Source organism: Lonchura striata, chromosome 16 (genome assembly GCF_046129695.1).
Source record: "Lonchura striata isolate bLonStr1 chromosome 16, bLonStr1.mat, whole genome shotgun sequence".
NCBI lineage: Eukaryota > Metazoa > Chordata > Aves > Passeriformes > Estrildidae > Lonchura > Lonchura striata.
The window spans coordinates 16281872-16306690 of record NC_134618.1 but is presented as its reverse complement, the minus strand read 5'-3'; the positions used below and the strand labels follow the sequence as shown (position 1 = coordinate 16306690).

Genomic DNA, 24819 nt, shown 5'->3' with positions numbered 1-24819 from the left:
AAAAAGACATTAAGTGGCACATTGGTGAGGAGAATTCCTGAAAATTCCTTGGTGGAGCTGTTAAGACACTGATATTCTCAGCTGTGGCAATTAAACCAGGCAGTGTCCATGGCTCCAGTTCATTCCCAAGGTTTCTCCAGGCACTTCACCAGTTTGATCCATAAAAATTCCCTTCACCCATCCTAAAGAAGCAGGAAAACCCATTCCAAACCCATCCATCCCTTCTAGCTTCAGCCTGAGCCCCCCAATCCCCCCACCCCAAAATTTTTCCAGCCCCTGATTTGATGTTGTCACACAGGCAAAACCACTTTGAATTTGCTTGAAAATATTTTCAGTAACGCTCGTGAAACCTCCTTTTCTTTTAATCTTAATGTGCGAAAAACCCTTAAATCAAAACGGAATTTTTAAAACTCCCGATTTTTACGCATCAAAGGCGCTCAAAACTCTCCCTCCTCCCCCCACACAGCCTGTGCCTCCCAGCACAGCTCCCCCAGATGCCCAAATTAATGTTCCTGGAAGGAGAAGTAAGGAATATTGTCCCAAAAGCAGCTGCAGCAGGAAAGCAGCGGCTCATCCCAAAAGTGAAAGGTTAATTGTGCCTGAACCCGGCTCCGGGGCTGACTGGCACCAAAAGGGTCGTAGATCTCCCTCATTCCTGCCGGGCACAAGAATCCCACTGTTATCCCTGTTTTCATATGGTAATGGGGATGGGTGTCGGGGTGGCATCCAAACTCCTGCCTTTCCCTGGAGAGCAGCGCTGCCCTCCCCAGCCGGGCACACCCCAGCAGCTCTCCCTGCTGCATTCCCAACGCCAGCTGCCAGGAAGGGGCACAGGAGGATCCTGCAGCACAATTCCCGCACATCCCACGGCTCCAGGAGGATGCTCCCAGCAGCAAGCCAAGCCAAGCCTTCCTGGCATGGCCTGGAGCACGAGTTCAGCCCTGCACCTGTGCTTTTATCCCAAATGGATGGGCTGGGATCCTGGCACCAGCTGGCACAGCCGTGCCGGGAGCAGCGCGGAGTAAACAGCGCTGCCAGCTGCAGGGACACGGCCCCGGCTGCTCTGCAGCTAAGCCAGGCCCAAGCTGGGTTTAACTGCAAGTGCAGCCAAAGACAAGCTCTGCTCACAGGCTGGGACAGGAGTTTGGGCCCCAAAACTCGCCCGGTTTGGGGTTAAATCCTGCCCGGCTCTGGCTGCTCCCTGGTGAGGGCACTGGGGCTGTGCTCCTGCCTCAGGGTCCTGCTGAGGGGCAGGGAAGCTGGGAGAGGCTCTGACAGATCCACAACCCCCTTTCTGAGTCTCCATATGTTCACAATCCCCTTCCTGATGGAGCTCCACAGCTGCCCATGTGGGATCAGTTTTCTGGGATCCATCACCCACTTGCTCCATGCATCTATCCCTCATCCATCCATCATCCATCTATCCATTCCTCATCCATCCATCCATCCATCCATCATCCATGCCTCCCTCATCCATCCATCCATCCATCCATCCATCCATCCATCCATCCATCATCCATCCATCCATCCATCCATCCATCCATCCATCCATCCATCCATCATCCATCCATCATCCATCCCTCATCCATCCATCCATCCTCGCCCTGGACCTCTCCTGGCCTCGCCCTTCTCCATCCAGCACGGATTCATCCTGACCATGATCTGTCATTCCTAGAAAAACATTAAGCTTGGAGAAGACCTCCAAGACCCCGAGCCCACTCCTCTTTCAGGCTTCATCTCGTGCAAACAGAGGGCTGCTGGATGCTGCTCCATGGCCACTGGAAGCTGGGGGTGGTGGGATCATCCCAGATGCTCCGTGCTGTGGTTTCTATAAGAATTCCAGCTCGGTCAGGACGATTTGAGGAGATGAACACGTTGAACACCACAATGAATCCACAGCTCAGCAGACGAGGGGGGAGCTGGGCTCCAGCTCACCCTCGCTGGGTTGTAAGATGATGCCAGGCCCAAGGTTACCAAATCCATCAGCAGAACCTCCCGTTCCTCCCCGTGACTCACACACAGTTGTTCACATCTGCCCTAAAAGCCAAAATCCTTCAGATTCTGAGACAGCTCCGAGGCTGGAGCCACGTCCCTGCTGAGGTTGGAGCGTTGTCACCTCTGAACACCGCTCAGGGGTTCACAGAGCCCAAACACACCGTGACACCTGGAGGGGTCAGCCAGGTCCCCCACCTGGCAGGGGAGCCCTGAGGAGCAGCTGGTTCCTCATGGACCCTCCCAGCTCAGGAAGATTTCTCCAGGATTTCTCCAGGGTTCCTCATGGACCCTCCCAGCTCATGACCTCCAGGATTTCTCCAGGATTCCTCACTGACCTCCCAGCTCTTGAACTCCACTATTTCTCCAGGGTTCCTTATGGACCCTCCAAGCTCAGGAGGATTTCTCCAGGATTTCTCCAGGGCTCCTCCCAGCTCATGACCTCCAGGATTTCTCCAGGATTCCTCACTGACTCTCCCAGTTCAGGAGGATTTCTTCAGGGTTCGTCACTGCCCTCCCAGCTCATGAATTCCAGGATTTCTCCAGGGTTCCTCACTGCCCTCCCAGCTCAGTAACTCCAGGATTTATCTCCTGGTTTTCACCCTCCTCTTGCTGCTATCCCACAGGAGTGGTGAGGAAGGTGATGAAGTTGATGAAGGTGATGAAGGTGATGAAGGTGAGGAAGGTGATGAAGATGATGATTTAAGGTCCCTCCCAACCGGAGCCATTCCAGGACTCTACAGTGAGACGCGTCTGCTGCTGCGGCAGTGCCAGGAGGTGAACACTGCCCCATCCTCCTCGTGCACCGAACACCCTGGGAAGCACATCCCAAACCCTCCTCCAAGTGCAGCAATTCCCACCCCTGACATTTTGTAGGGCAGCAAAAGCCACAGACAGGAGGGAGACATCTCCATGACCTGGGGGCACTTAGAGAAGAAACTGGGAAAGAATCACGGAATGGTTTGGGTTGGAAGGGATCTTAAAGCCCATCCAGTGCCATCCTCCACTGTGCCAGGCTGCTCCAAGCCCTGTCCAACCTGGCCTTGGACATTCCCAGGGATGGAGCAGCCGCATCTGGGACAGCCCCACTTTGGGGCTGGGGGATGGGAAGGCAGATATCGGGCACTGGGAGCTTCAGGAGCATCCACATGGAAGCCATGGAGCATCCCAAACCCAATGAACAATCTGGGAATGAAGGGAGCAACAACCTCCAGTAACATTCCCCAATCCTGGAGTTTCGGGGGTGAAACCCATCCCACAAACAGCAGCAATCCCCGTCAGGGCTCTCTCCGAGAGACAATTCCCATCCTCCAAGCCCCAACCAACACATCCTTATTCCCGGGGCTCCATCCCGGGGCTCACTGATACTGCTGGGAACGAAAGGGTCACGTTGTTGACCCACCTGCTCCTGTTTTCCTCACTTGGATCTCGTCAAATTTCAGCAGCTGCAGGGCAGCACAAAGCCCCCCATTGTTATCTCTGGCACAGCCGGAGAGGGAGCCACGGGTTGGGTTTTTTTTGGGGGGAAAAAATAAAAAAAAAAGGGAATAAAATCAACTGTGCCCACCCCACACGCGCTCCGAGGGTTCGGGACGCGCTCGGAACTTGGCACGGCAAAATCCAGGATTTGGGATTTTCCAGAGGTCTCCGCTGGGGCAGGGGGGGAGGAGGAGCAGGAGGATGTGCTGGAGGGGAGGAGGGAAGGGAAGAAGCAAACCCCAAACCTAAATACACTTTCCCCTCTTCCTTTTAGGGTTTTCAAGTGTTTTGCCTCTCCCGAAAGCTCAAGCCCCTCATGCAATGGAGGGTTTGTATTCGTAGCTCGACGTCAAGTGATGTCTGATTTTCAACTTTTTTATTTACCATAAATAAATTCACCAGCCCAAGTTAGCACAGCCTGGCCGTGGCTGCAGAGGAGGCAGCACAGTCCTTTCCCCCAATCTCCTCATCCCAAACCATTCTGTTGGACAAGCAGGGAGAAAGCAGTGAGGGAGGAAAAGGCTGAGAGCCTTCTGAAGAGAAAAAACTAGGTTCAAAAAGAATGAATTTTCTTATTTTCTGTTTTTCTGACTCAAAAATATAATGAGGCCAAAATGAACCCTCATACCTGGCTATGCTAGAAAGTGCTCCCGTAAATAATTCTCATTAATTCCCCGTCCTAAAACACGGGACAAGGTGAAAGCAGCCAATTGTTTCTCTTTGTGCAGAAACACCCACGCATCAAATTCACCCAGAGCACGTCTGCACGGCACAGACAAATGCTGCTCCAACAGATCCAGATTTTCCAGCTCCCAGCGCAGCTGTCTCCCTATGGATATTGTGTGTCAGACAGCCCAGCAGCCAAGGGGAGGGAGATATCCCATCCAGGCTGCCTTTCCCTGGAATCAGACCTGCTCCTAGCCCACCTCCCTGAAACCCAGCCTGCTTTGGTTTCAGCTCGAGCCTTGAAGCACCTGTTGGAAATATCTGAGCTGTGCTGCAGAACCAGGGGTTTATCCCTGCTCACCCCTGGTTTGGGGGTGATTTCATCCCAAATGACACTTTGGGATTGAGCCTCTCCAGGCTGGCAGCACCCACAGCTTCCAGCTGCCAGCCCCGGGAGCCAAACCAGCTGGGAATCCTGGAGCTTTTTGGGACAGAGCTCCCTGTGCTGTGCCCAGGGACGGGCACCAGAGCGGGGATGGCCCCGGAGCCTCGGGCACAGCCAGGGCACATCGGGGCCAAAGGATGCCTCAGGTTTGGATTTTATATTTTCACCTTCTCTGCTGCTTCAGGCTGTCATTCTGAGAGTTATGTTATGATGCCTCAGGTTTGGCATTTATATTTTCACATTTTCTGCTGCTTTAGTGTGTGGGGCTGGGTTTCACATCAGGGCATGGTGAGCTCTGTGCACAGAGCAGGGAGACAAAACAATTCCTGCTCCAGCTGGGCACCAAGGACAAATGATCCAAACCTCAGCCCAGGAGCACAAACAGCGTGGGCTGGAGAGAGAAAAACAAGCAGGGTGGGAATTCATAACCTGCAGCTGGGATGGGACAATGAACTCCAAGGTGCCAATGGAGCAGAACCGATCAAAGGGAGAGACCTTGAGTCCATTTTGGGACCATTTTGGGTCATTTGGGTGCAGCCCTGGCTGGGCTCTGGTGCTGCCCAAGGTGGATCCATGGAGGAGATCCTTGAATAAATCCCTGTTTATTCTGTAACTGCCCAGCCTCTGCTCTGGCTCAGCCTTCCCAAGGCACCAATTCCACGGAAACCCCAATCCCAGAGCTGGATGTGCTGCAGCTCACGTTGAAAGGGTGGATTCTAAAACACCAAATCTTGACTTTAAAGTGTTCTCCTCCTCTCCCTGGCCACTGGTTGGAGCTGGGCAGGGAGGTTTTGGTGGGATGCTGGGAAAAGGGCACTGCCCAGGCTCCCCAGGGAATGGGCACAGCCCCGAGGCTGCCAGAGCTCCAGGAGAGTTTGGACACCACCCCAGGGATGCCCAGGGTGGGACTGGATGATCCCTGTGGATCCTCCCATCCTTCAACAACTTCCTCAAAGGAAACCAAAGCTCCAAACCACTCCTAGAAGAGCTGCCTGGACAACAAACCCCTCCCAGCCAGTCAAAACCCCAGAAATGCCCCAAATCCTGCTGCTGCCAGCTCACCACAAACTCCTCCTTTATCTCCAGTGTGGAATATCAGTCCCAACCAAAGCAGAACCACCCCCAGTTCCAGCTGGGTTTGGCTCTCACAGGTCCCCGTTGGAATGAGTTGGTTTTCCCAGACGTTTTTCCATTTCCAGAAGGACAACAACACTCCCAGACTCCCTCCCTTCACTCCCCAGCTTTGCAAGATCAGTAGAAACAGAGGCACAAAGACAAGAAATGCTCCAGCTCATGTTGAGTTTTCTCAGTTGTGGAGATTCCTATCGGAGAGACCAATAATCACAACCTGCAAACATCAAACTCCTGTTAATAACCTCAAAGAGCAGCTCTGAGCCTCCCCCATCAAGGAAAGAGCACATGTCTGAGGATTAATATTGAAATCATTCAGGTTTTCCACTCACTGGGAAAGCAAAGCCCAGGCACTTGCAGAGCAAAGCTCTCTTTTTGAACAACATAAAGCAGGAAGTTTCAACTTTATAACCTAAAAACACTGCAGAGCAACAAGCACAATTCATTTTGAGGCCACCCCCAAAAAATCCCCCCAAAATTCTGAGGTGTTGCTCTGAGAAGTAGAGCTGGACCAAGACAGAGAAAGGATAAATGAGAAAAATGATTTAAAAAGGAAGAAATTGCCCCTCGGATCTGTGAGGAGGAGACAACAAGGAGAGCCCATGATTTATTGCTTCTCCTTCAGTGGTGCAGACCCCGGAACAAAGGGGGGCACCTCTCACAGGTGGGGTCCGAGAGCCAAAACTCTTTGCTGAAGCTCACAATCCCCCCTGGCACCACGTCCTGGGCAGAGCTGGTACCCCCAGCCCTCCACCCCAAGCCCAGGACACCACAAACCCAAGATCTGACCCAGCTTCCCACAGCCAAGCCCATCTTCAGCCACCACTGTGAAATATTTCCCACTCCTTGGTCAAAGTCACCTCAGCCTCGGGATACTTCACATTTCTGCAGCCACCAGGAAAAGTTCTGGCTGTTCTTGGAAGATTTGGGAGAACGTTAGCAGGAACTTTTGTACTTAAAAGTATAAACTACCCAGAAAAAAAAAATAAAATTTAGCATAAAAACTTTTAAAAGCTTCCAAGTGCTCTCCAGGGTAGTCATTAGGAACTACTTAGGTAACAGGAGGGTGATAACTGGGAGTTAATGCAGCGTTAAATTAGCCCTCCTTCCATGCAGAACTTTAAGTGACAGAGGAATCAGTTGGGAGGATTTTTATTTTATTTTTTAAATAATGAAGTTAATGGATTTCCTGTTTTTAGCTCTGTGGGCGGCTGTCAATTTGAGGGATCTGTACATACTGGATTTAATTACTCTGCCTTCAAGGAAGGAAAATAAGTTCAGCCCTGTTCCTATGAACAACCAGGAGCTCTCCAGCTTGGCCTCAAGGTGAGGAGAAGGTGCCCACACTGGTCAGGGAGGGTGAGATGTCCCTGGAGATGGGAAACAGCATTCCCTAAAATCCTCCTGCCCAGAGAATTTGTGGATGCTCCGTAAAGTTGGCGCTTTTTTAGTTCTTTTTCTCTCCTTTTACATCTAACCTGCTTGGGTGAGTTATTTTGAGTTGTATGTAACACCCACGCCTGGAGGTGCCCAAGGAATTCCTGGAGGTGGTGCTGGGACAAGGTGGGGACTGGGCACAGCTGGGACTTGGTGGTCCTGGAGGTCTTTCCCAACTTTAAAGATCCATGATTTCCATCAGGAAAGGTGCAGTGGCCTGGGTGACCGTCAGGGGTGGAGCTCTCCTGCCTTAAGGCTCAGATTCATTGCCAGATTCACTGGAATTGTTTCCAACATTTGTTTCAAAGCTGGAGCTGGATCCTGGTCTCCCACAATTTGGAAAAACACGGCCTGAGTTAGATGGGAAGTGTCTGGTATCTTGATGACCTTGAAGGGCTTTTCCAACTGAAATCGTGCTGGGATCCTGCCCCTTTCTTGGGGGACCCCAGAGCCATTCCCAGCTTTTGGCACAACCTGCCACGCTCATCCCATCTGTTCCTCCCGGCCAGGCCCCGTGCCATGTGCCCCAGGAGCTGAGCTGCTCCCAACAGGTGCCTGCTGCTGTTAAATCTTCTTTTCTGGCAGCTTCAGAACCCCTGAGCAGCTGCTCCCCCTGATGCCTTGAGTCTGAGCTTTTATATTTTCCAGATTCTGCACTGCACTGGTTTGTAACTCTGAACTCCATTTGAAGTGTCAGCAGCTCTCCTCACAGCTCAGCACACAGAACAATCCTGAACCAGCTCAGCACACTGAACAATCCTGAACCAGCCCAGAACCAAGGACACGCTGCAGCTCCAGCCCCAAAAAGTGCAACCAGCAGGGAATGGAGGAGAGCAGCCTGGGAGGGTGGGACTGGAACTGGACAATGAACCCAACATGGAAATGGACCAAAACTTGTAAAAGTGTGAAAACTCCTGACCCAGGGTCCATCTTGGGTGTAAATAAATAAATACCTATTTTATTCCTTTAACCTTTTTATTCCTTTAACCTTTTTATTCCTTTCATTTTAATTCCTTCCTGTCCAGCCTCTCAAGGCACCACCCCAATCCCACCTGCTCTCCTCCCCGTCCCAAACTTCCATTCCCCACTCAAACAAATCAAACCCAATGCAGGCACCTGCCAAGGGATTTTGCCAGCAGAAATAAATTTTGCCAGCCTCGAAATAAAAAGCAAATTAAACAAATTTCTCCTGCTGTGTCACGCGAGGCCCCCACTGCCCTGCACAGATTCAGTTTTAGCCTCGTGCAAGCACAAGTTTCACCTGGGTGTTTGCAGGGGATAAATCCAGGCCAGGGGATGGTTTTTCTCAGGGATTTGAAGTGAATTTCTCATGGACTATCATCTCTGCCTCCCTGATTTTTACTTTTTTTCCCTGAATGGTGCTTTTAAAGCACAGCTTGCATAGGGAGTAGGGTAAAAACTTGTTGGATAATTGATTAACCTCAAGGCAGATATCCCTGTCCAACACGCAAGAGACACAGCAGGGACACCAGGGGTGGGATCTGAAAGGTCTGTGTGAGAATTGTGGAATTTCTAAATTTGGAAAAGATCTCTTAAATCATAAAGTCCAATGATCAATCCAGAGCCACCATGCTCACTGTGTCCCCAAGTGCCACATCCACGTGGTTTTTGAACAATTCCAGGGATGGCAATTCCACCACTGCCCTGGCCGTGACAACTCTTTCCATGAAGATAATTTTTTCCCCTGAATTCTAAGAGAAGACCATGAAGATAACTTTTTTTCCCTAAATTCTAAGAGAATTTCCTAAATTCTAAGAAGAGCACTGATGGAATTCAACAATGCAGAAGGAATTTTTTCATGGAAAGGGTTTCAAGCATTGGAAGTGCCCAGGGAGGTTTGGAATTCCCATCCTTGGAGGTGCCCAAGGAATTCCTGGAGGTGGCACTCGGAGCTCTGGGCTGGGGACTTTAAATAGTCTTGGAGGTTTTTTCCAATCTGAATGATTCCAGAATTCCTGCAACATCTTTTACACCCAAAACCTTAAAAAAAAAAAACCAAAATAACAAAAACAAACCCAAACCAACCAACAAACAACTAGAGATCCTATTTAAACAAGATACCATGACATAAGTACTTTTATTGTACCTATAAATATGATTTTTCTGATTCTAAAAGGGGATTTGCTCTGCCCACACTCAAGGCTGTTTTTCAGGGTTACAGGCAATAAGAAAATGGGTATTGCCAGGTCCTTTTGGGCATTCCTCCATCCCAAAAAAAGCAAACAAGAGTCTCCATTCACCCCATCCCTCGTGGAACTCAACCAGCTCCGAGGAAGCTTCGGGGCTGGAAATCTGCTGCGGTTCAGGGCTGCTTTTGCAACACCATGAGCTCAGAGGTGACCAAAGTGACCCCAACACCCACAGCCTGAACCTCCAGGAACCTCCAGCAACAAAGGAAGGGGGAGCGAACAGGGAGGAGACCAAATGTGGATCTCAGGGAATCAAAAAGCCGCTTTCAAAAGCTGATTTTAAAGAGATCGGAGGAGATGGAGGAGGGAGCAGCAGCTTTTTTTGGGTGATTATGGGACAAATGGCAAAAAGTCAGCTGGGTTAGGAAGATGTTCTCTCCCTGCACAGGGCAAAGAGGAGCAGGCACACACAGACACAGAGAGAGGCAAAAATGCTGATGGTCAGACACCTGAATTAGGGGCCGAGGCTGAAAATTCCCCTGATCCAAAACAAAAAAAAACAAAAAAACAAAAACAAAAAAAACCCCAAAAAAACCCCAAACAAACAAGCAAACAAACAAACAAACAAAAACCCCAAAAAACCCCAAACAAATAAAAAACAAACAAAAAACACCCCAAAAAAACCCAAAACAAACAAACAAACCAAAAAGAAAAAAAACACACAAAACCCCCCCAAAAAACCCAAAAAACAAAAAAACCCAAAAAACCCCAAAAAAACACCACAATAACAAAAAAAAAACACACAAAAAAATAAAAAACCACAAAAAAACCCAAAAAACCCCCAAAAAACAAAACAATCAAAAAACCCCAAAAAACACAAAAAACAAAACAATCAAAAAACCCCAAAAAACACAAAAAACAAAACAAAACAAACAAACAAAAAAAACCAAACAAAAAACCACAAAAAAAAACAAACAAACAAACAAAAAAAAAAACCAAAAAACAAAACAACAAGAAAAAAGCAAAAAAACAAAACAACAAAAAAACCGAACAAACAAACAAACAAAAACCCCCCAAAAACCCAAAAAACAATCAAACAAAAAAAACTACAAACCCCCCCCCAAAAAAAACCACCAAAAAAATCCCAAAGAAAAAACCCAATAAAGGGAAAAAAAAAAAGAAAAAAGAAAGGAAAAAAGGAAGAACCAGTCCAGCATCATTCCATAAAGTAACAGAGTGCAGTGGGCATTCTAAGTCAGAGAATGCTGGCATGGTTTGGGTGGGAAGGGATTTTCAAGATCACCTTTCCGGGGCCACCTTCCTCTGTCCCAGTGCCCAGCCTGGCCCTGGGCACTGCCAGGGACCCAGGGGCACCCCCAGCTCACTGGGAATCTGTGCCAGGGCCCCTCCAGCCCCATTTCCATGGCTCCTGGAGAAAGCCACAGGTTGGATAATCCAGCAAAAATCCACCTAGGGCAGCTCTGGAGATCCCCTCCGCCATCTCCCTGCAAAAACCAGGGAGCTTTCCTGGTAAGGAGAGCAGGGGAGCAGAAAAGCAGAGTTTTTTCCCCCAAAAAATTCCCATTTTCTGGCAGCTCCGTGCTAACACAAGCGAAGATTTTCCTGTGCTGCTGGCAGCCTGGGTGGTGGCTCTGCCACGTGGGTGACATCGGGGCCACTCGTGAGCACACTCCCCACCACAAAATGAAGGATTTTTTTGCTTCTCATTTGAAGCAGCAGCTTTTTGCATTTTCGCTGGAAACCGCTGGCCTCGACCACATGAAAACAGCGATCAGGCAGGGCAGTGACAAGTGATATTAAACAGCTCCTCACAGATGTCCCAGCACCACGAAGCTTGTTCCCCCTGTGAGGAATCCAAATGACTTCAGTGCCTAAAATGAACCAGATGAATGATTTCAGTCCTCACTCCGCACTTATTAAATCAGGCTGGGAAACCCTGCAATGCTTTGGGGTGGGAGGGACCGTCCAGATCATCGTGTACATGCCCCAGAACAGAAGGATCCAGCAAAAAAAAAAATTAAAAAGCAGTTTTTTAAAATGTTCAGCAACGTGAAACCAACCTGGAATTGTAAAGCGGTAGAATAGCTCAGGGATTTTCCAGACAAATAATCATCCATACCCTAAAAGCTGGGAAAATATGAAAATATCCTGCCACTGCTTTAATCCTGTAATTTCAAGTGGATGGCAGCACCTCTTGCTCCAGGAATGAATTCAATTTCTGGAGAGGAATCACTGCCCAGGCTTTGATGCAAATGTTCAGTCACTGATGGGGAGCTGGGATTCCCTAACTGGAACCATGTGGGAAGGCAGCTGAACACCAGCACTGCTTATCCTGGTGATTTATCAACCACCTGAGGCCACGTGTGGCACCCAGTGCCGCCCTGGCTGCAGAGGAGGGAGAAATGTTCTGCTTAAAAATCACCTGAAATGAGAAAAGGGAGCCAAATCCAAATTGAAAATATCAATATTCGTTCAAATAATTATTAACCGGCCCGTTTTTAAATGGTATTGGGGTTTATACACAAAAAAAATCTATTTTTCTTTTATATAATCACCATGATTTGGGCTGGAAGGGACTTAAAAAATATCTAATATCTAAGGGACCTTAAAAATAATCTAATTTCAAATTCTCAGTTGGGCTAGAAAAGGATTTAAGAGATCAACCCTTTATAAAGTGAGAGTGTCCCAATCTAAATGACCACATAACACAGATATCAAAGATAAATTATTTTTTAAGTATCCAAAAATGTGGAAATAAAGAGAAGAGAGCTCAGTAAAGAATCCCAGAGGAAGGAAAACTGCATTTCCAAAGAAGAGCCCAGATCCTCTTCCAGATGGATCTGCAGAGATCCGTGGCATCATCCCAGGATTCAAAAATGGAATCAAACACTTTGAAATATTCCTGTACAGGATAATTTTCCAAAGGGAAAGTGCTGACCCTTAAAGAGCAGCACGTGCTGGGAGCTGCTTTAATTTCATTTTCCATTAAAGCCTCACCAAGGAGAAGTTCAAAATGCTGTTTGTTACTGAGTCAGAGTTAAAAGGTGCTCAATGAAAACCTTCACTGATTTCTTCTGGCCATAAATCCAAAAGGTATGATTGTGCAACACCAGTCCTTCATATTTAATAATAACAAACAGATGGGGAAATATTCTAATAAATTATTTGAACTGTCCAAGCTGTGTGCCAGAAAGTCCTGGCCAAGTTCTCCTGCTCAACCATCTCTGGAGCATTTTCCCTGCAGATCTGAGCTCTCCCTGCTCCTGGAGAGGGAAATGTCAGCATCCAGGAACTTTCTTTTAAAATAAAATTAAAAAGAGGTGAAATCACCACTGGAGCTGCATCCCAGGGCTGACACAACCCAGCCAAACATGAGGAAGGGTTTTCCACGACAGAGAAGGAGCTGCAGCACGGCTCCACCCCAAGGATGGGGATTTATCCCTGCTCCAGGGTCTGGATCACCCCTGGTTTGGGGGTGATTTAATCCCAAATGACACTTTGGGATTGAGCCTCTCCAGGCTGGCAGCACCCACAGCTTCCAGCTGCCAGCCCCGGGAGCCAAACCAGCTGGGAATCCTGGAGCTTTTTGGGACAGAGCTCCCTGTGCTGTGCCCAGGGACGGGCACCAGAGCGGGGATGGCCCCGGAGCCTCGGGCACAGCCAGGGCACATCGGGGCCAAAGGATGCCTCAGGTTTGGATTTTATATTTTCACCTTCTCTGCTGCTTCAGGCTGTCATTCTGAGAGTTATGTTATGATGCCTCAGGTTTTGGCATTTATATTTTCACATTTTCTGCTGCTTTAGTGTGTGGGGCTGGGTTTCACATTAGGGATGCTGAGCTCTGTGCACAGAGCAGGGAGACAAAACAATTCCTGCTCCAGCTGGGCACCAAGGACAAATGATCCAAACCTCAGCCCAGGAGCACAAACAGCGTGGGCTGGAGAGAGAAAAACAAGCAGGGTGGGAATTCATAACCTACAGCTGGAATTGGACAATGAACTCCAAGGTGCCAATGGAGCAGAACCGATCAAAGGGAGAGACCTTGAGTCCATTTTGGGACCATTTTGGGTCATTTGGGTGCAGCCCTGGCTGGGCTCTGGTGCTGCCCAAGGTGGATCCATGGAGGAGATCCTTGAATAAATCCCTGTTTATTCTTTAGCTCTGCCCAGCCTCTGCTCTGGCTCAGCCTTCCCAAGGCACCAATTCCACGGAAACCCCAATCCCAGAGCTGGATGTGCTGCACGTTGAAAGGGTTGATTCTAAAACACCAAATCTCCTCCTCTCCCTGGCCACTGGCTGTTTGAAAAGCTGAATGAGCCAGAAGAATGTTGTTAGGAACATTATTAGGATAATTAAAAAGCCATGTAAACGAGAATGGAGAATATTTATATTGGATGTTGTGATAAAGGGGAGGAAAAGTGGGATTTTAAAGGACAGATGGGAAGAGCTGGAGCTCTTCATTATCCCCCCAGACACCTCCCTGGCCTTCCCCTGCCCATCCCTCTGGGAATTTCTGCCTCTGCAGGCTGTGCCTTCCCTGGCTGGGCAAATCCAAGTGCCCAGACACTGCCCCACATTTACACCTGGGGTTTCCCCTGCTGCCTCCCAACCTGTATTTAATGAATAAAAAGCTCCTGGCAGTGTTTGCCCTGGTGACAATCTGTGACAAAGATCTGTGGCTGTCTCTCTCCCTTCAGGAACCCAAAACAAGGGACAAGAATTGTTTCCCTGGACGTTTCTGCCCCTCATCCTTCAATTTTTCCATGGTTCTTTCCCCCACGAAGGACCCTTTCACACTTCCTCCTACTCTAAGCTACCACATGAGCACAGACATTAAAGATAAATTATTTTAGTATCTAAAAATGTGTAAATAAAGAGAAAATCCATATTTCTTGTGGCTCCTTCAGGTGCCAAAATCCCCAGTTAGGTCACACAGGAGCCTTCTCTCCTCCAGGCTATGACAAGGACTTAAAAAAGAACAGGAAAACACCAGAGAATTGCCATAAAAGCAGCGACTGCTCCACGTCCAGGCACGGGAGCTGAGGTGCAGCAGAGATTTCAGCTGGAATTTGCTTTGAAATCCTGACACTTATCTGCTTTGGAGTACCAGCAAATATGTACCTTGGCTGCTTGCAGCTTCCCAGGGATGGCTGGGAGGAGGATGGTTTAACACTGCGGTTTCACCCGGCCTGGGGATGGAAAAAAAGCCCATGAGAAAATCATTTCCCTGGGCTTAAAGTAAATAAATGAATCCCATTTTCTTGAGGAGTTGCGGGGATGCAGTGAGGGGGTGGCCAAAAATATTTGGCTAGGTAGCATCGCCCTGAAATCGGGAATGGGAACGTGAGTCTGGGACAGCCCAGGGCTGGGGGGATATTTCAGGAAATCGAGGCAGCCCACACAGGGCTCAGCAGGAAGCAGGCAAAGATGCCCCAGAGGACAGAAAAACACAAAAGGATTTCGGCTCCCAGGAAATTCCTGTCAGCAAACAGACCCTGGGGACAGCAGCAGAAGTGGCAGCTCCATTCCTCAGCTCCCTGGTGGCTTTGAGACACGGCTCAAGCACTTTGTGCTCCTTCCCTTTCAGGTTTTGGATCTTGGGGTGATTTAACCCCAAATCAGGAGTTCAGATGAAGCAGTGAAACCCCATAAAGTCCCTTCAAGCCTGATTTTTAATGATGCTCAGTCATTAACGAGCTCCTGCTCCCTTTGCAAGGCAGGGGGATACAGAAAATCTGGTTGCTAAGAGTTCTTCACGTGCACAGCCTCACTGAACCACACCATTGCTGTTACCACTGAAGTCTAAATTTGAATTTATCTCTCGACTACGACACGTTTTCTTCCTCATTTAAAGATGGCAAGGCAAAAAGAACTGCATCAGTTCCAAAAGTCCTGACTTTTCATTTCGTTGATCCAAAAATCTGCTCAACCTCAGCGCATTCCCACAAATAACACCACCAAGGAAACAACATTTTTGGCCAAAGGGACTTCAAGAAGAAGCCCACAGACAGCTCAGCTCCAGTCATGGAGTTTGTTCCCTGCTCCAGGCAGATCAAGGAGTCTGGATTTAGAGGAAGATCAAACTTGACTTCTGGCTCTCACTTCCACCAGTTCTGATGCATGAAGAGAACACAGAAAATGCAACAAACCTCAAAATAGAGACTTGTGAAGAATCCCAGAGAATTCCAAAAGGGGCTCTGCCAGCATAAATACAATTAAACAATATTTAACCTTCAGTAGCATCGAGCTGTCAAATAAATATCCCTAAGAAGACAACTTAAAAGAAGGGGAAAAAACAATCCTGTTCCTTCTCCTCCTTCCTGCAGGAAAAAAAGGGATAAGAATAGATAAGAACACAGGACAAATGTATTGGAAAAAAGCCTTCATTTTATTGCCCAAACCAATGGATTTTTAATCCATGTACCAGATAGGAAAGGGCAGGAAAATGGAATTTTTTTTTTTTCCATTTTTATTGCAATGCTGTGGCTGCTTCCAGCTGGGATCCTGCAGGGAGATGGAGAAGGTGCTCCAGACCAAGAGCTTTTCCAATCCTCTCACTGATTAATAAAAGACAAAAAAATCAATCATTTAACCTGACCCAAACTTCTTCTCTGCCCATCAGATATTCCTGATGGAAAGCAACCCAAATCCACAGATATCCACACCCCAGATCAATTAAAGGGATGGAGAATATTCCAAGAGTTGGATTCCTTAGAAAGCTTCCAACCTCCCTCAGAGCTCCCCACAACTCCCAGCTGCCCTGAGGCGTCCAATGCCAAGATCTCAAGCCTTTAATTTATCATTCTTCCATCAGGAGCCACCATCCCCAGGAAAAATGGAGCTCCAAAACTCCATGGGAAAAGCTGGAATCCCCCTCACAAATCAGCCAGAAAACTTTTGTGGGACGTAGATCAGGGCAGAAAAAGGGCACGGAATGGGAAGGAGCCACAGGGAAATCAGATGCTGGAAGTGAGAGTGGGTAATGGAAAAGAAAAACTCCAGCAGCTCCTTGGATGCCCTTTGGTTCATTGTGATCATCCAGGGGTTACTCTGCACATCAAGGTTTATTTAACTTCAGGAAAACACAAGAATAAAAATCAAACTTCTTCCCCCGTGCCAGAGCTGAGCTTTGGATGGAAGGAAGCCTTGAAAGCAGCTCTGCCCAGCTCTCATCCTCCCTCCTTCAAAAGCCTGGAGACAGCAGCGGGAATTTGAGCAGCTCCATGCTGAGAGGTGTCAGCACTGTTTCCACTCCCCAGCTGGTCTTTCTCCCTAAAAATCAGGAGAAAACCTTCCCATCTCCCACTTTCCGAGGTGGATTCTGCTTTTAGGTGGGTTCTGGGCTCACAAAACATTCCCTGGGGGTGGCTGTTTCCAGGTGGAGCCAAGCAGGAGGGTTTTCCCCACAGTTAGGGACAGCCGGCAAGCACTGCAGGGACAAAAAGTGCCAAAGTTGCTTGGCACCTCAGGCACAAAGGTTTAACATCCAGCAGAATTCCATAAATCAGGTGGAGAGCAGGTTGGACAGGGCTTGGAGCAACCTGGGGGAGTGGAACATCATGGAACAAGATGAGCTTTGAGGTCCCATCCAACCCAAACCATTCCATGATTCCATCAAATAAAGCCAGCGGCCTCTGCAGCTGCTGTCACACCTGCCAAAAATCCTCTTTAAAACGCTTCTCTGGGTTTGTTGTTTTTGTTTTTTTTTTTTTTTAAACAGAGCAAAAGGCTGAAAATAATTCCACAATAAAACATTTACAGGAGCACTTTGTGGCGGTAATCCCGTTTAACCTTGCTGGGGGATTTTGCTCTGGTTTTCCAGAGGGAAAACTCATCCTTTGCAATGAAATGGGAACAAGCAAAAGAGGGAGAAGCAACAATCCCCAGGATATTTGTGATCCCAGCTGGAGCAGGCTCACAGCAGCCCCACATCCCTGATTTTCCTTTCCAAACTGGCCGTGCCACACCTCCCATCCCAAACCTCATCCCAGCCTGGGGCTGCACAAAAGGAGGATTGTATCCTTGGGGTCAGTAGAATTCCCACTCCCCGAAGGAGTGGGGGAATAAATCACCCCTTCCCAGCCAGATTCCAGCTGGGAATTCCATGGGATCACCTAAAACCCCAGAGATGTCACACGATCCGAACCCCAGCCCAAAGTGGTGGCAGTGTTTTGGTGCTGGGCAGCACTTCCCTGGTTTATAATGAATTTGGAACGAGCTTTTCTTGGTTAAAAAAAAAATCCATTTTTTAGCACAAACAGGGAGCAATCAGCCCAAATTGGGGTGTTTGGACATTCAAATCCTCCTCAAAACGTGAGGTTCAGATCCACCATGCTGGGAAAAGGCTGCTCGAGGATTTTGGTATTTTTTAAAGAACTGAGCTGGCACTTCCCTGACCCCCAGGCTTGCTGCTGCTCCTGCCCAGAGGGAGAAGTGGGAGCAGGCAGAGAGCCTGGGGTTTAATGGGAGGCTGAACACAAATCCAGGGAAAGCTTGGGAGAGATAACAGAGAGGTTCCTGCAAGATAAGAACAAGTGCTGGCTTGATAAGGAGCTCAGACTCTGCAGGTGAACCTGAGAACAGGTTCAGTCTTACACACCAGGAGCAATTACAGCTAATTACACTAATTGCCTTTCTCCTAGAGGAGAATCACGGATGGTTTGGGTTGGAAGGGCCCATCCAGCTCCAATCCCAAAACTCTCCACCATCCCAGGTTGCTCCAGCCTGGCCTTGGACGCTTGCAGGGATCCAGGGGCATCCACAGCTTCTCTGGGAAGGGAGGAATTCCTTCCCAACATTCCATCTATCCCTGCCCACTGCAGTTTAAACCTGCTGCCCCCCGTCCTGTCCTGATCTGCCCCTACAAAAATCCCTGTCCCTCTTTTGTGACCCCTCAGCTCCGCTCCGACAGCCAAACCCCGAGCTGAAGCAGCCCACAGGAACAGGAGAGAATTCCCTCAGCCACACCAGACACTTCCCACCTAACTCAGACCATTTTCCCAAATTGTGGGAGACCAGGATCCAAATTCCTGCTTTGAAACAAACGTCGGAAACAATTCCAATGAATTTGGCAATGAATCTGAGCCTTAAGGCAGGAGAGCTCCACCCCTGACGGTCACCCAGGCCACTGCACCTTTCCTGATGGAAATCATGGAATGCCAGGATCTTTAAAGTTGGGAAAGACCTCCAGGATCACCAAGTCCATTTTTAGAGAAAAAGCACAAAATTCCATAATGACTGAGGCTGGGAAAGCCCTCCAGGATCACCATCCCAGCTGTGCCCAGTGCCCACCTTGTCCCCAGCCCAGAGCTCTGAGTGCCACCTCCAGGAATTCCTTGGACACCTCCAGGGATGGGAACTCCAAACCTCGCTGGGCATCCCCTTCCAAAGCCTGACCACCTGAATTCTTCCCAAATCTCTCCCAAGAACAAAACCCCTGCCTGCAAAAGGCATTTCTGTTTGTTTCCTTTTTCTCCAGGCCGGGCCAAAAGCTGGGGTCACAAGAGCTGTGCAGAAACAATTTGCTCAGGGAAAGGCTCTCCCACTTTCTGCAAGGCCAGCGTTCCCATTCCACCCACTTACATTCCTGGATGAAGGGAAAATAAAATCACATCCGCAGCCCGGTCAGCAGTGACACAGGTCGAGATCCAGGAACGTGGCAAAGGGCTGGAAGAAAATCCCAAGCATGGAAAGCTCCTTGGAGAAGTTCTGCACTCCTTCCAGCCCCACCATTTCCATCAGGCCTCGTTAAGGAGGATTTTATCCCTTCAGCTCGTTTGCATAATTGCCGCAATCAAAGGCACTACTTTGCAGTAATAACTTTAATGGCAGATTTTTCCTTAAACATTCTTTTTTAAATGCACCCAGGTCGGTGCAGCCATGTGCCAGGAGAAATGCAGGCAGGAGGTGAGGCTGGGGGAACGTGGGCTGTGGAGAGGGACCAGTTGCTTTTTCTTTTGGGATTATTTCTGCTTTATCACGCTCAAGGTGCATCCCGGAACCAAAATATTGGTCAATTAAACAGCGGGCTGGTTGGCACATTGGGAATTTTCCTGCTTTTTTCTTCCCATTAATTTTGCTGCTGTTGTCTTATTAGGAGGGAATCTGGCTCGTTTCCAGGCTTTGGAAGGGAGAGTCCAAATCTCAGCCTTTGGTTTGGCTTTACAGAACCCTGGGGGGGTCTGGGTTGGAAGGGACCTTAAAGCCCATCCCATTCCCACCCCTTCCATGGGCAGGGTGGGAATGGTTCTTCCTGAAAATTTGGAGCTCTGGCCTGTATCCCTCAAGTCCCTGGAGATAAGAACATGTAGATAACATCTCCAAAGCTTCAGCATCCTTGTAAGGTTTATTTTGAAGACAGGCAAGAACCACTGGCCTAATTTTTAACACAAAACACGGACTTAGAGCAAAAGAAGCCGAGATACAACTGGAAGTTGGCAGCAGAAGCCAGATGGGATTTCCACCCTCCAGCTCCTGTCTGTGTCCTGCAGAAAACCCAATTTCACCTCAAACTCAGCTGTTCTCCCAGTGCATCTCCAGCTCCATCGTGCTGGGACGTTCCTCATGGAAAGCTTCCCCAGGAGCATCGTGGCTTTGCCCAGGCAGGCTCCACACCTCATCCCTGGGGTAGCAGGGGATTTGGGGGAATACCTCCCCTCTTTAGGGGGAAGTAAGAGTGTTAATAGTGTTTTCCTCACTCTGAGGCTGACAACTTTACTTTTTTCCCCTGGAAATATTTCTCAGCCACAACTTTACAGGCCCTGAAGCAAAGCCTTGCTCCCAGTTCTGCTGGGAACAGCTGCCTTTGGGGCTGTTAGCACACAGGGGAAGGGCAGCAGCTGTGCCAGGCACATCCTTCTTCACAGGATTTTTCATAGAGGAGCAAAGAGGGAAGAAAGAGAAAACAATTTCTATTTCTGCTCCTTGTTTTTCCCATGTGGAATGTGTTTGGAGAATTGTTTCCCTGGGGTGATGCTTGGTTGGGTTCTGGTGAGGATTGTTTGAGCCTGTGGCCAATCCAATCCAATCCAACCCAATCCAATCCAATCCAATCCAATCCAATCCAATCCAATCCAATCCAATCCAATCCAATCCAATCCAGTCCAACCCAACCCAATCCAATCCAATCCAATCCAATCCAATCCAATCCAATCCAATCCAATCCAACCCAATCCAATCCAATCCAATCCAACCCAATCCAATCCAATCCAATCCAATCCAATCCAATCCAATCCAATCCAATCCAATCCAATCCAATCCAATCCAATCCAATCCAATCCACCTGGGGCTGGACTCAAGAGAGGATCACCAGTTGGGAGTTAGATATGGTAGTTAGAAAAGTAGGTTTGTAGTTTTAGTATCTCCTTTAAATAGCATATTAATGTATTGTAGCATAGTTATAATAAAGAAATCATTCAGCCTCCTGAGCTGGAGTCAGACACCAGCATTTCTGCCCACCGTGTTCACCTGCATTTACAAAAAGCAGCTCTCTGTGCCACACAGGGAATGAACTGGGAAAAAATAAAACGGGAATTAAAGAGGTGCTGTGGCTTCTGGCCCTGCTTCCTCAGTGGCCCAGACACGAGCTCAGGCTGCTGATAACAGATACCAACAGCACCAGGCTCCCAAACAAGCCAAAGCCCCGCTGCCCTTTAAGCCAGGCCTAGCAGCACTAAACCCAACCGTGGGTGAGGCTGGGCAGGAATCAGACAAGGCATAAATTAAAGCAGAGGATATGAATTCCGTGCAGGCTGGGGTTAACTGGGTCTGGAAGCAGTTTAGGGAAAAGCTGGAGTGGCTAAGGGCCAGCTCTGAGCCGAGCTGCTCTGGCCTAATCGTTTCCTTCAGGCAGGCTACTCCAGCTCACTAATAGGTTTTAATAAAAACTTCCAATTGGGCCAGTAAACCCCTCATTAAGCTGTTTTTAAAGCATGAATTTAAGAGGGCCGGGGGTAAAAGGTCAGGGGGACTTTTTAATTCAGACCGGCTGGCAAAAGGTGCTGTTGTGATTGAAAACACCAGAGTTCAAGTGTCCAGGGCCACATAAACATCCGACTCTGTCACTAGACCTGCTTAAGTGACAGCTTGAAAAATAGATTTAATAAGACAGAGAGAAAAGTTTCCCACTCTTACAGCAGCAATAGGAACAGCAGATCCCAATATTAGGCAGGAGCAGGAATGGTTTGGGAAGCAGCTCCAGATCTCCCATCCTGGTGTAGGGGGGTGAATAAAGAGCAGCCCGTGGGCAGCTGGGTGCCCAGCATTGCCAGGGGCTCTGGGATGCTCTGGGATCCTCTGGGATGCTCTGGGATGCTTTGGGATGCTTTGGGATCCTCTGGGATGCTCTGGGATCCTCTGGGATGTTCTGGGATGCTCTGGGATCATCTGGGATGCTCTGGGATCCTCTGGGATGTTCTGGGATGCTCTGGGATCCTCTGGGATGTTCTGGGATCCTCTGGGATGCTCTGGGATGTTCTGGGATCCTCTGGGATGCTCTGGGATGCTCTGGGATGCTCTGGGATGCTCTGGGATGCTCTGGGATCCTCTGGGATGCTCTGGGATGTTCTGGGATCCTCTGGGATGCTCTGGGATGCTCTGGGATGCTTTGGGATCCTCTGGGATGCTCTGGGATGCTCTGGGATGTTCTGGGATGTTCTGGGATCCAGGGTGTCCTGCTGGGAATGGAGCAAAATGCTCTGGGAATAACAAGGAGCAGCCCAACCCCACGTCCCGCTGCCAGGACCAACAGTGCCATGGGATGCCAACCTGGGAATTCTGTGCTGCCACGTGGAATCCCACCCTGGACTGGGCTGGAAGGCAGCTTTAGGTTCAGCTTTAGGTCCAGCTCCACGCCCTGCTATGGGCAGTTTTCCACTCTCCCAGGTCTGCTCCAGCCTGGCCTTGGATTCTCCCAGCGATGGAGCAGCCACAGCTTCTCTGCCAGGGAATTCTCCTGGTGCAGGGGGGTCTGCAGCAACCTCCAGCTTAGCTCAGCCCATCCCCACCTTAAGCCAAGCTTTGGACCAGCACCTGTGGAGCTGGACCTCAATTGTTTCATTTTCCTCTCATTTTAAAAATTAAAATTTAAAAAAAAAATTAAAAAAAGACTGGACACGGCACTCGGTGCTGCAGTCTAGTTGAGGTGTCAGGGCATGGGTTGGACTTGATGATCTCAGAGGTCTCTCCCAACCTCATTATTCTGGGATTTTCCTCCAAGACCACAGAGCTGCTCTCCAGGCTGGTGCAGCCGAAGGAAAATTTCCCCCTTCCCTGGGAACACTCACAGAGCAGAAACATCTCCTCCACCTCGCCCAGAACCCCAGCTGTGCACTCGAACATTTAATTTTATGTCAATGCACATCTAAAATTCGAGATCCCTGAAGACCTCTTAAAAGAAAATCCTCCTTGGAACAATTTGCATTGAAGCAAAGAGCGAGGATTTAACAAGTGATGGAGAATTACAAATACTCGGCTCTCAACTTTTTATTCTACTTCTAATCAAAACACACTTCAGCTCAAACTCTGAGCTAATAGATGCAATATCAAATTGGGGGGCATTTTGGGCAGGAACTCAGTTATTTGCTCATCCCATGTTTACAGATAATGGAAAAAAACCTCCAGAGTCTGTCCAGGGATTGTCTTTTCCCCACACCAAAATGAACACGGAAGTTTACTGGGAGAGGGAGGGGGGGGAAAAAAAAGAAAAATTTTCTTTGCTTTTAAAATGTGCTTCTAATTCTGGCCTGCAAGGAGAGCAGGAGCCAGGCTCCCTGGAATGATCCCTAAGGAAACATTTGCTTTGGCTCCAAGCAGGACACTCTGGAGCATCAGGAGTCAAATGGGATCAGCCTCTGCTCCATCCTTTCTGTTTACTGACCCACGGAGAGCCACGAGTGGATGCATTCCTGACTTTCCTTGCTGGGAACGGGGATCCTACAGCCACTGGGGTAATTCAGGGATCTCTCTGGAATGTGACCTCGTTTTCCCTGGATTTTCACCCTACACAGACCCAACCTGGGCTCTGCTCTCCTGGTTCCCTATCGAGGATCTCCATCCAGAGCAGCTCCTCAGCTTCCAGCCCGAACTGGAGCTCTGCTCTCCTGGTTCCCACTCCAGGATCTCCATCCAGAGCAGTTCCTCAGCTTCCAGGGATCCACAGCCCAACCTGGGCTCTGCTCTCCTGGTTCCCACTCCAGGATCTCCATCCAGAGCAGCTCCTCAGCTTCCAGGGATCCTCACCCTGACCTGGGGCTCTGCTGTCCTGGTTCCCTGCTCCTTCCCTCCACTGAGGAGGATTTTAAATCACTTTTCCCCACCAGGATTAAGAGCAAAGAGCAAAACCTGTGGCAATACCAGTTGATCCCACAGCTTGTTGTTATTTCCAGGCTCTGGTGTTCTTTAAAATTCACAGGGACAGCCTGGAGATTGAATGGAGGCTACCAAAATCCATCCTGAGATGTAGCAAAAAAAAAAACAACAAAACCCTCCACACTTCCTGGAGGGGGATAGGAAACAGTCAGCATTTACAAAGAACTCTCCAGGAATTTTATTTTTTTTTTTGAAGGATCTTGCTTTGAAGTAGATGCTCCCAAAGAAGGAGGCTTCCAGAGCTCAGCAATATTTAATGTACTGCCCCAGCAATGGATGACAATGTTGTTGTTTCAGCTATATTATAACAAAAATATTGTGGTTTTCCTGTACTCTAACAAAAGGAACTGGAGATTTACATCTCCTTCATCTCATTCCGAAGGAGCCCTCACGCCAAAAACGGGGAAGGGAGAGACCCCACTGCGTACAAAGGGCTCCTTGGAGGGGGAGCTCCACTTGGGACGCAAGGAAAAGCCAAAAAAACATCAACCACCACTTGAAAAACAAAAAAACAAACCCTTTTTCTACACCCATCAGCAACACACCCGGAGGGTGAGCAACTCCAGTCCAGCCCTCTGGACTGGAGAGTTGACTTCCATCAATTCTCCTCAGGCTCAATATACAAAATTTCCTTTCTTTAAGGGCACGTGGGTACAAAGAAACGCAGGAAAATTTAATCAAAAGTTAATACAGAGAAATTTTACCAAAAGCTTAATAAAAAAGAGAAACTGAATTAAAATACCCTTAAAATAAAATAAAAAAAAAATATTTAAAAATGCCAGAGGAAGAGCAAACAAGGTTGTCCTGGACTAAATGTCCACATTTAACGGGGAGGAATTCTCTGGAATGCTTCATGGAGCAGAATGGAGAATTCTCCATATTCTGCTCTCCACTTGAAGAAGCTCCACCTCAGCATTTCCAAAAACCCTCAGGCAGTTCAAGGAGCAGCTACTGAAGATTCCACTGGGAATGAGGAGACAGCTGCAATTCCCAGAAGGAAAAGTGTGGGAACCCAGAGCTTCCCTCTGGCTGCCCTGGGACACCTGGACAGAGATCACAGCCAGTGTCTCTCTACAGAGCCCCCAGAGACACTGGCTGTGATCTCTGTCCATGGAAAAGAGTTTTCAATCT

The 24819-nt window shown here is 48.6% G+C and overlaps 1 protein-coding gene across 1 annotated transcript in view; it reads right to left on the bottom strand.

Annotated features, from left to right (window-relative positions):
- Nucleotides 1-24819, bottom strand: part of LMF1 (lipase maturation factor 1) — a 151840-nt gene that overhangs the window by 101818 nt on the left and 25203 nt on the right. The gene's annotated exons all lie outside the window — the stretch shown is intronic.